Here is a 10,557-nt window from a genome sequence, read left to right as displayed (position 1 = left end):
GCTGCTCATGTTATTCATGTTTTATAGGATCAAGCTTCTATTCTTTAAGCCTATGCCCTGTTCTGCACTGATGGGCTAGGGACAGACATTACACAAACTGATTTAAGTGATCAGCAACTGGTTTAAACCTGTAACAGGTAAGTTCAGTGCACATAAACCAGTTTCAAAATGGCTGGTTTAAGCCAAACTGGTTTAAGATAAACCTGGTTGAATGCAGTATCAGACTTAACTGATTTGGCTCAAACCAGTTTATGCAATGTCTGTCCCAGGCCCCTTCCTCGTTTAAGTTAAAGCAGAGTCCCCCAGCATCTCAGATGCTTTTCAGCCCTGGGTTTGATTGTGCTGTGCTGTCTGCTCCAGAGAACAGGGATGACCCTGCCCCTCTCCAATTTCACTGGAACAGGCAGACAGAACAGTGTCTGCTTAGGACTTTTTGGAGCTAATCAGCAGGTCAGCTGGTGATATCCCTCTGTTCCTTCCTTGGAAAGAGCTGTTTAAGAAGAGCAGCTTTTGTTTTACTGATGGGCTGATAAACGCTGTGTTATCAGCCACCTGTTGACTCCCTCACCTGTCAGGTTTGCAGACAGTATAAAGAAGTAGGGACAGGGAGATTGAAAAGCTCAGTATCATCAACAGATACATGCACTGCACACATCTCCTTTGCCTCGGAGTGCTAACCTGGGGCTGGGAACACTCCCACCCCTTGAGCAGCGAGTGAGAAAAAGCCTGGGGTGGTGCAGGCAGGGTGGGGGTTAACACCCCTCCCTATTCAGAGCATCCTGCTGGGGCCTGGCCATACCTCCCTCAGCTCAGCATAGTGGAAGAGAAAGGAGGGATGCTCTAGTGCACCCCAGCTTTTAGCCTGAGCCACTGCAGGTATGTTCCAGCACTTCCTCAGTCCAGAGGGAATGCCTGTGCAGTTGCAAACCAGACCAACCTAGCCAGGTTAGACTAACCTTCAAAGATTGAATCAATCTAGGCTCAGGCTTTTTGAATGTCTGTCCCTAGCCAGGTGGTATTTCCTGATTCTGGAAAGAGGTCAAAAAGGAATTGCAGTTTTTTTTGTTCTTGATTTCTGATGACTGTCATGGAATGGGGGTCCCCAGGGATGGCCGTGATACCTCTAGGTCTCCTTGACCATGCCAGTCCTGCCCAATGGGCACCCTCTCTCTTCTGCCACGTCTTGCTGTACCTGTAATAGATGGGGAGGCTGCCCTCAAGTTTATATTTTTTGGACACGGTCCTGATGGATCCCACTGAACCCTGTGGGTTCTCGGACCCCTTTTGGGTCCTGCTCCAAAATGGATGCCTCTCAGGACACCCTCAGCCTTATGGGCTAGATGCATGGCTCCAAACTGCCCCTTTACCACGCCTCAAGCCTCACAGATGGCATTCACACAGTGTCCCTCTGAGGCCTTACTTTAACTTGGCCTTTGGTCATCACTGGGCTCTCCACAGCCTTCTCTCTCTCTCTCGGTGCCCCCGGCACTGGGGTCTGCTCACCCCCTTTGTCACCACGCTCACACTGGTGCTAGGGTCCCCACACTGCAGTGGGCCCCACAATGAGGCCTCCTCCTTCCCCAATACCATCAGCCCAATCCACCGGTTTATAAACAGAAATCAAAATACAATTTTGGGCTAAAACATAATGCAAGCAGCTCAAGGTGTGCTCTGTCCCTTTAAAAGAATCACCCTTCCCCCCCAGCACTATGTGCCTTGTAGGCCAGGATATTTGTTAAGCTCCTGAAGCCCCTCAGTCTTACCAGAAGCCAAATGGGCAGCCAAGCCTCTTCACTTAACTTCCTCTAGGAGAGCGCCCTCCCCCTTGGCTACTAGCACAGAACTGACTCTCTGGTCCCAGCCCTGGGGTTTACATATGCTCCAGGCCCTGCCTCTTCTGGTCACCTGACTGCCTGCAGATGGGGCGCTGGCAGGTGTGGGCTAATTCCTTCCTTCCTTCCTGCTGCCATGGTAACTTGCAGCTGAGGGGTTCCTGACTGACTGCTAGGGCTCTCTCCCTAGGCAGTTTCAGCCCTTAAAGGACCAGGCACCTTAGTGCCCTGCGACAATGACAACGACCCATACAACAATGAACCTGATGCTTCCAGGGTCAAAAAAAAGTGGCGCAGCACACATGGAAGCAGCATGTGCTGCCAGAAAGGGAGCCTGGCCAACCAGAGCAAACTCTGGCTGCTGGCCAGGCCCCAAGCGGCCAACTTGGCCCTGCTGCTGCTTCAGAAGGCCCTCAAGCCCTTAGGTCTTCTCAAGAGTAAATCAGTGGTACCTGTGATCTTTTTTAAGATTTCATCTCTTACAGTGGTTGAAAAGTAAATGTATGAATTAGATGACAGTTCTCCTTCCTGCAATAGTGGAGAGAACATTTTTGCTGAAGAACTTACTAGATGGCTCAAATGTACTTGGAAACTAGCATTCTGCCTTAATTGTGATAAACATGCTACACCTGCAAAATCTGATTAAAATCACTGATTTAACTCAAAATTCAGTTTTTACTCTTAGAAAATTCTGTTTTTACTCTTAGGGCTAACTAGAGCCCTCTCCACTCAGACTTCACAACCAAGGGCTATACATAATGAGTTTTAGCAATAATTAAGGTTGGGGAGTATCCTCTTACCTACAGTGGTATGATATTCAGTAAATCAGAATAGATTCAATGGAGCTTCTAAGGATATTACCCAGTATTTTGAAATTCATAGATTCATAGATTCATAGATGTTAGGGTCAGAAGGGATCGCAATAGATCATCAAATCCGACCCCCTGCATATGCAGGAAAGAGGGCTGTGTTCAGATTACCCCAGCTAGATGCCTATCTAACCTCCTCTTGAAGACCCCCAGGGTAGGGGAGAGCACCACCTCCCTTAGGAGCCCGTTCCAGACTTTGGCCACTCGAACTGTGAAGAAGTTCTTCCTAATGTCCAGTCTAAATCTGCTCTCTGCTAGCTTATGGCCAGTATTTCTTGTAACCCCCAGGGGCGCCTTGGTGAGCAGAGCCTCACCAATTCCCTTCTGTGCCCCCATGATGAACTTATAGGCAGCCACAAGGTCGCCTCTCAGCCTTCTCTTGCAGAGGCTGAAAAGGTCCAGGTGCCCTAGTCTCTCCTCATAGGGCTTGGCCTGCAAGCACTTAACCATACGAGTGGCCCTTCTCTGGACCCTCTCCAGGTTATCCACATCCCTCTTGAAGTGCGGCGCCCAAAACTGCACGCAGTACTCCAACTGCGGTCGGACCAGTGCCCGATAGAGGGGAAGTATCACCTCCTTGGTTCTCTTTGTCATGCACCTGCTTATGCATGATTTTGATGACTTCATCACACTGACGACTCATATTCATCTTGGAGTCCACTAGGACTCCAAGATCCCTTTCTGCTTCTGTGCTACTAAGGAGGTCATTCCCTAGGCAGTAGGTGTGCTGGACATTTTTCCTCCCTAGGTGCAGCACTTTGCATTTCTCCTTGTTGAATTGCATTCTGTTGTTTTCTGCCCACTTGTCCAACCTGTCCAGGTCTGCTTGCAGCTGTTCCCTGCCCTCTGGTGTGTCCACTTCTCCCCATAGCTTTGTGTCATCCGCAAACTTGGACAGAGTACACTTCACTCCCTCGTCCAAGTCACTGATGAAGACATTGAAGAGTATCAGTCCAAGGACCGAGCCCTGCGGGACCCCACTGCCCATGTCCTTCCAGGTGGATACCGACCCATCTACCACCACTCTCTGGGTTTGACCCCCTAGCCAATTTGCCATCCACCGAACTGTGTAATCATCCAAGTCACAGCCTCTTAACTTGTTCACCAGTATGGGGTGGGATACCGTATCGAAGGCCTTCCTGAAGTCTAAGTAGATGATGTCAACCGCTATTCCTGCATCCAGGTGTTTTGTAACCTGGTTATAAAAAGAGACTAGATTAGTCAGGCATGATCTACCTGCTACAAACCCATGCTGTTTTCCCCTCAGCATAATTTTTTCCTGCTGGGCTCTCACATATATGAGCTGTAATAATCTTTTCAAAGACTTTGCCAAGGATGAAGGTAAGAGTGACTGGCCTGTAGTTGCCTGGATCCTCCTTCCTCCCCTTCTCGAAAATAGAGACCACACTGGCCCTTTTCCAGTCCTCCGGGACCTGGCCTGGGCACCACGTGTGTTCAAATATTCTTGCCAGTGGCTGTGCAATGACATCAGCCAGTGCCTTCAGTACCCTTGGATGGAGCTCATCCAGGCCTGCTGACTTAAATGCATCCAGTCCTTCCAAGTGACTCTGCAACATCTCAGGGTCAACGCTTGGTAGTCTGGTGCCCTGCTGTTGTCTCTCTACAATCGCATTGTGAGACTTGTCTTGCCCCTCGTTTAGGAACACTGAAGCAAAGAACTCATTGAGGAGTTCAGCCTTGTCCCCCTCGTCTGTCACCAATTTCTCTTGTCCATTCAGTAGCTGTCCTATTCCTCCCTGGGCCTTTCTTTTCCTCCCTATATATCTGAAAAACAATTTTTTGTTATCCTTAACTTGGGATGCCATCCTCATCTCCATGGTAAATTTGGCCTTTCTAACTGTCTCCCTACAACTGCGAGCTGAGGAGGTATACTCCTCTTTAGTAATCCCTCCCTGTTTCCACTGCTTATATACCCCCAATTTTGCCCTTAGGCTGCTCTGGGTTTCTCTGGTCAGCCAGGGAAGCCTCTTGGCCCCTTTCCCCGCTTTGCTCCGCATTTGGATCATCTTCCTCTGTGCCCAAAGGATAGTTTCCTTAAGGCACAGCCACCCTTCCTGGGCTCCCATCTTGCTAAATCTCTTACTCTGCAGTGTCATAGACTAAATGCCTGAGTTCACTGAAGTCAGCCTTCCTTAAGTCTAGCACTTCCGCCCTACTAGTTACCTTACCCACTCTACACCTTATGACGAATTCTATTATTTGGTGCTCACTGTCCCCCCAGGTGACCACTGATCTGTAGGTCTCCTACCATGTCATCCCCTGTTGCCAATACCAGGTCTAGTGAGGCATTCCCCCTAGTGGGAATATGTACCTCCTGTGTCAGGTGGAGGTCCTGTACACAAGATAGGAACCTGTGTGAATGGTGGGGATTTGCTGTCTGCATCTCCCAGCAGATGTCTGGGTAGTTTAGGTCCCCCATGACTACCGCCTCCCTAGCCTTTATGGTCTCCAAGAGCTGCCTCAGGAGTTCCAAATCTAGTACTTCTCCTTGGTGTGGGGGTCTGTAACAGGCCCCTACCCCCAAATCTCTTTCCCCTTGTCCTCCATGGATCCTAACCCACAATCCTTCTACTTTCTCCTCCTCCGAATCCATTTTGATAAGGGTTGATGTATAACACTCCTTGACATAGAGTGCAACCCCTCCCCCTCTCCCCCCCACTCCTTTCTGTACAGCTTATAGCCCTCAATGTGTACTGCCCAGTCATGGGTAGAGTCCCACCAGGTTTCAGTTAGCCCCATTAAGTCATAAGTGTTTTCTGCAAGCAGGAGTGCTAATTCATCCTGCTTGTTCCCCATGCTCCTAGCGTTGGTGTATAGGCACTTGAGCCCTGTGACTGGTGCCTTTGTTGCCCCCCAGCTCTGATGCCCAATGGGCCCCCTATTGCTTACCTGCTTATTTCTCACCTGTGCTGTACTGCTGGCTGTCCCTTGGATTGTAGGTTCCTGATGTTCTCTTTCTTCTTCCTCTCCGTCCCCCATCTGAGCTAGTTTAAAGCCCGACCTAGGAGATCAGCCAACCTGTTGGAGAAAAGACTTTTACCTTTCGCTGAGAGGTGAAGTCCATCACGCCCCAGGAAGTCCCCTGCCAGGAAGTGTGGGTCGTGGTCCAGGAAGCCAAATCCTGCACCATGGCACCAACTCCTGAGCCGCAGGTTGACCTCTCTGATGCAGGTGCTGTGGTGCCTACTGCGACCTCTGACCGGGAGGATGGACGAGAAGACCACCTGTGCCCCTGTCTCTCTAAGCCTGGCCCCCAGAGCCCTGTAGTTGCCCATGACACGGTCAGGACTACTCCTAGCCACGTCACTGGTTCCCACATGAATGAGGACCATGGGATAGTAGTCTGAGGGCCGGACCAGATCAGGAATCCTTGTCGTGACATCCTGGATCTTGGCCCCGGCAGGCAACACACCTTACGCGCCATGGGATCTGGGTGGCAGATGTTTCCCTCTGCTCCTCTCAGTAGGGAATCGCCCACTACGATGACCCACCTCCTCTTCCTCCGGTAGCTTGTCTGGTCCTCAGCTTGCATGAAGATGGATTGGGATACTTCCTGTGCCGCTTCCTCCACTGCACTCTCCTCCATTGCAGCCAGGGCTTCATATCTGTTCCCTAACTGCACCAGTGGATCCATTTCTGCAGTGAGCGGCTTGCCCCGGGAGGTGACGGTCGTCCATCCTTCCGTATCAGCTTTGGGACTTCTGCAGTCTGCTCCTCTGCCTGGTGTCTGGCTCTGCAGAGAAAGGAAGTACCCATTAATCTCCTCCTCAATTGCCCTGATCCCCCTCAGCCTGCTCACCTCTGCCTGGAGTACCGCTACATGCCCCTCCAGTGCCTCAACCTTGGCACGTGTGGGACAGGCAGGGGGACCCCTGGCCTCCCCCTGGCCCCCAGGCTTCTGAGAACCTGCCAGGCAAACCCTGCATGCAGGGTGCCCAGGTGCCACTGCCCCGGTCCAAGGCTCCATCTGGGTGGAGGCCTCAGAGGCTCCCCAGGAAGTGGGCAGCATCAGGGCAGGGTCCCTGGCTGCTCTCCGAGTTACCACCCCCATCAAGCTCCCCACACGTTCTCTCCCCTGGAGAGTCACTGGCCCTCCCTGCTCTCCGCCCTGCGCTAACACCGGCGCAAACACGGGTGCACCCCTACAGAGCGTGCCTGTTTGCGCGGTCTGTTAGTGCACGGCTCGGGAGCACGGCTCCCGGACTTCTCAGCTAAGAGGCTCCGGGGGGCTTCCCCTCTGGATCCTCTTCAGCCATGCTGGCCTCTGCCCCTCTTACCTTTCTCACTGCTCCACTGCTGCTGTTGTTGCCTTTGCTGCCCGGTAAGTCAATTGGGTACACGTGTGCTGTTGGCACGTGTGCTCCGACTCAAGCCCCAATGTACTGCTATTTTCTTGTTTTCATTTTCTGCAAGTGTTGAGTCAACAACATTTTTTCCAGTGATGTATTGTAAACTAGATTAACCTTGTCATTTAGTGAGCAGAAGTAACCTCAGGCAGTCACAGTTACCAGACTGCTGGGAAGTATGCAGCAAGTTGGGTTTAACAAATTCCCTACTGATCAAGTTTTAAGCTGGCACCATGATTAGAGGACTGGTAAATAATAAAGTAGATAGGCTGCAGACCCAGAGTTATCTGAATTGCTCAGGAAGCTAAGAGCAAGGAAACAATATGCCTTTCAACATGGCCAAATACAGTAATACCTCTAAAAAAAAGAATGCAGGTCATATTTAAGGATAGAGCACACTATCTACATAGCAGTTTTTCTGAAAAAGACTTGGGGTCATCAAGGATAATCAGATGAACTTGAGATCGCAATGCAATCTGATGGCCAAAGAGCCAATGCAGTACTTAGATATATAAGTAGGGAAATACTGACTAGAAATAGCTATCTGTATATTTATTTTTTAGATATATATGCCACTCTTCCCAACAAAGGCTCAGGGTAGCTTACAGTAAGAGAACAAAAACACTTAAAACAAGAAAATGGAGAAGAGAACAAGACAAGGAAAAAATACTCATAAAAGCATGTAGAGCATTAAAATATAAAATACATCCTTCCCCACCAAAAAAACAGTATCCCTGCTTAGCTTTGCTTGCAAAATGCCCACCCAGATAAGAATGTCTTATAGCACTACCAGAAGATGTCCAGGCTCAGGTCTGGTGGGCACTGGGGGGAAAGGAGTTCCAGAGCTGAAGAGCAATTGCCAAGAATGACTTCCTATGTGTTTTCATCAAATGATTTGGCAAAATCACATTGCTGTACTTGGAGGAGATAATAGGAGGCCCTTCAGTACTGATGTGACTGCACTGGAATACTGGGTGTGTCTACATGTGCAGAGTTACTGTTCAGTGACTTAAGTTACTATGCAGTAACCAAAAGTTACTGCACAGTACAGGCACGTGTCTACATGTATGCACCTGTACTGCACAGTAACTATGGCGATTTACGCTGAGTTGGGCATAAATTTGCTACCTGCGTCACGCAGGTAGCAAATTTACTCCTACTTAGTTACTCACAGTAAGGCACATGTAGATGCCTTACTGCACAGTAACACTGTGTGTGTGTGCTCCGATTTGGGAGTAATTTTACTCCCAAGATGGAGCACACACAGCGTTACTGCGCGGTAATGCCTACACACGTAGATGCCGGTCTTAAAGCCACCTGTGACCTGGCTGGTGGCTACAATGAAAGACAGATGTTGATAAATTGGCGAGGATTCAGATAACCATATGAGTGAGTACTGGAGATCAAGCTTCATGGTGGAAGGCTCCAGGGGCTCAATCTGTTTGGTTTGTCAAAGGAAATGTTAAAAGATGAGTTGACCACAGTATGTACACCAGAAATAGGAAGTTGTCTTCAGAGTTCTTTGGTTTGGCAGTCAGAGGCCTAAAAATTTAAGTTGTTGAAAGATGAAACTAGGCAAATTCAAACTAGAAATAGAACATTTTAACAATGACAGTAATTGGCTGTTGAAAAAATCTGGCAACAGTTGTGGTAGATTCTGCATCACTTTACATTTTTTTAAGTAAAAGTATGTCCTTTTCTACTATAGCCTTTGTGACTCAGGATATAAAACCACAGTGGTTCTTTCTGTGAAGCTGTAACAGAAATGATACCTTGCCTAGATCAAGTTTCAAATTTCAAGCATTGGTCATGGATCAGGCAAGCTTCCTGAGGAAAGGTAGGGCATCACAGACTTGACTACCTTGTCATTTACTCCCATATTAATTTAGGAATATCTCCACTGAAGCCAGTGGAGGGTACGCCAGACAACAGCAGAAGATAATCAGTATCTTTAGGTCAGAACCCTAGTTTCTTCATACTTTGTGGAGTCACTTACACCAGTAATAAGTGAATGCAAAGAAGATGGGAAACATATCCTGATCCAAAAAGTAAGAGTTTGCGCTTTCTTGTGATTGTACCTGGCATATGTCAACAGTGAGGCCTGCCACAGTATTTGATCCTGGTGTGACAAATGAAGCACTTCTAACAAATGATTTTGACCCCATTTCTAAATGACAGTTCTTCATGTCAGACTTTCCACTCTGCTTCCTAAAGTGACCCAATTGTGTCCTAGCTGCCACGGACACCAGCAATTCTACAAGTAACTGCCCTGAGCAGAGGTCATCCTCCAGATCCTGAACCTGATTTTAGTCCCCCCATGTCCTCTCCTCAGCTGCTGAAACTAAATACTGCTGGAGCTGTGTGAATAACTGATGTCCCTATTCATTAGAAGGCTGGAAAACAAAATGTGTTTTGGGTCAACTGAAAATGAGGAATTTTCACTGAACCAAATGTTAAGGCCTGAAATTAAACATTTAATTTTACTTTGAGCTTTGTTTTATTTTTTATTCTTTAAAATAAAATTTAAAGTCAAAGAGAAGAGTTGTTTCAAAATGAAAAAATGAAAAGGATTTTTGTGAAAATTAATTTTCTTTTTTTAGCATTCTGTGCAAAGAGATACTTTGTTAAAATGTATATAAATTAGCCACATATTTCACTCAGCCTGAATTTTGCTTCGTGTCAATCCAAAAAAAAAGGTAGTGGCTGAAAAAATTATACAAATTCTACCACTATCTTTCCCACCCCACAAATGACAGGAAGCTGTTTCAAAGCTGGTGCAGCCTAAGCTGACATTTCATAGTTTCATAGTAGTTAGGGGTCAGAAGGGACCTGAATAGTTCACTTGAGATAGGATGAATGGAAATAAAAACTTTTCTCTGCTGCTTGTTCCTTGCATGCATTTTGCTGGAGAAAATCAATTTAGATTCTTTCCTCTTCTTTCTTGGCCATTCTCTGGTCTCAAACAGTCTAAGGGTACATGTTGTCCATGTAAGGGGTAATATATTTCCATTAATTCAGGTGAAGAAAGGCCTTTAGGTTCCAGTCTGGATCTGACTGATTACATCTCAATATTCAGAAATTACTAGACCTGTGAAAAGCGGCTAGTATTCGCTTTGGATTTGGCTGATCTGGGGGACAGTGATTCAATTCGGTGATTCAAATCACTGTCCTGATTCAATTTGGCCAAATCTCCGAATCACTCAGGCCCATCCCCTGCCCGCTCTCCCAGCCCACCAATGGCTGCCCTGCCCGCCCAGCTCCCAGCACTTTGAAAAAATAAAGCCCCAACTCAGGTGCTGCTGGGCAGCAGGGGGCGATCCCCACTGACCCCCACTGCACCACACTGTGTGGGGGGCTCTGCATGAGCCCCCTGACCCCCCTTGCTGACCAAGCCCTGCCATGGCTGTCCTGCCCACAGTGGCTCTGGCCCTTTAAGAAAAAAAAACCTGAGCAAAACCCCTGCACTCACCCTTCCTGCTGGTGTGGGGA

General features: G+C 48.2%; 1 long non-coding RNA gene across 1 annotated transcript in view; it reads right to left on the bottom strand.

The window, feature by feature from the left end:
* LOC102383815 overlaps positions 1-1,834 on the bottom strand; it is an 8,957-nt gene extending 7,123 nt beyond the window's left edge. The window contains exon 1 of the long non-coding RNA XR_324814.1: positions 1,764-1,834. This is a non-coding gene — a long non-coding RNA (uncharacterized LOC102383815). The remainder of the gene's footprint in view (positions 1-1,763) is intronic.
* Between the last annotated feature and the right edge of the window lie 8,723 nt (positions 1,835-10,557).

Source organism: Alligator sinensis, unplaced genomic scaffold, assembly GCF_000455745.1.
Source record: "Alligator sinensis unplaced genomic scaffold, ASM45574v1 scaffold27_1, whole genome shotgun sequence".
Taxonomy (NCBI): domain Eukaryota; kingdom Metazoa; phylum Chordata; order Crocodylia; family Alligatoridae; genus Alligator; species Alligator sinensis.
Note: the sequence above shows the minus strand (reverse complement) of the source record. Positions and strands in the feature narration are given on the sequence as shown.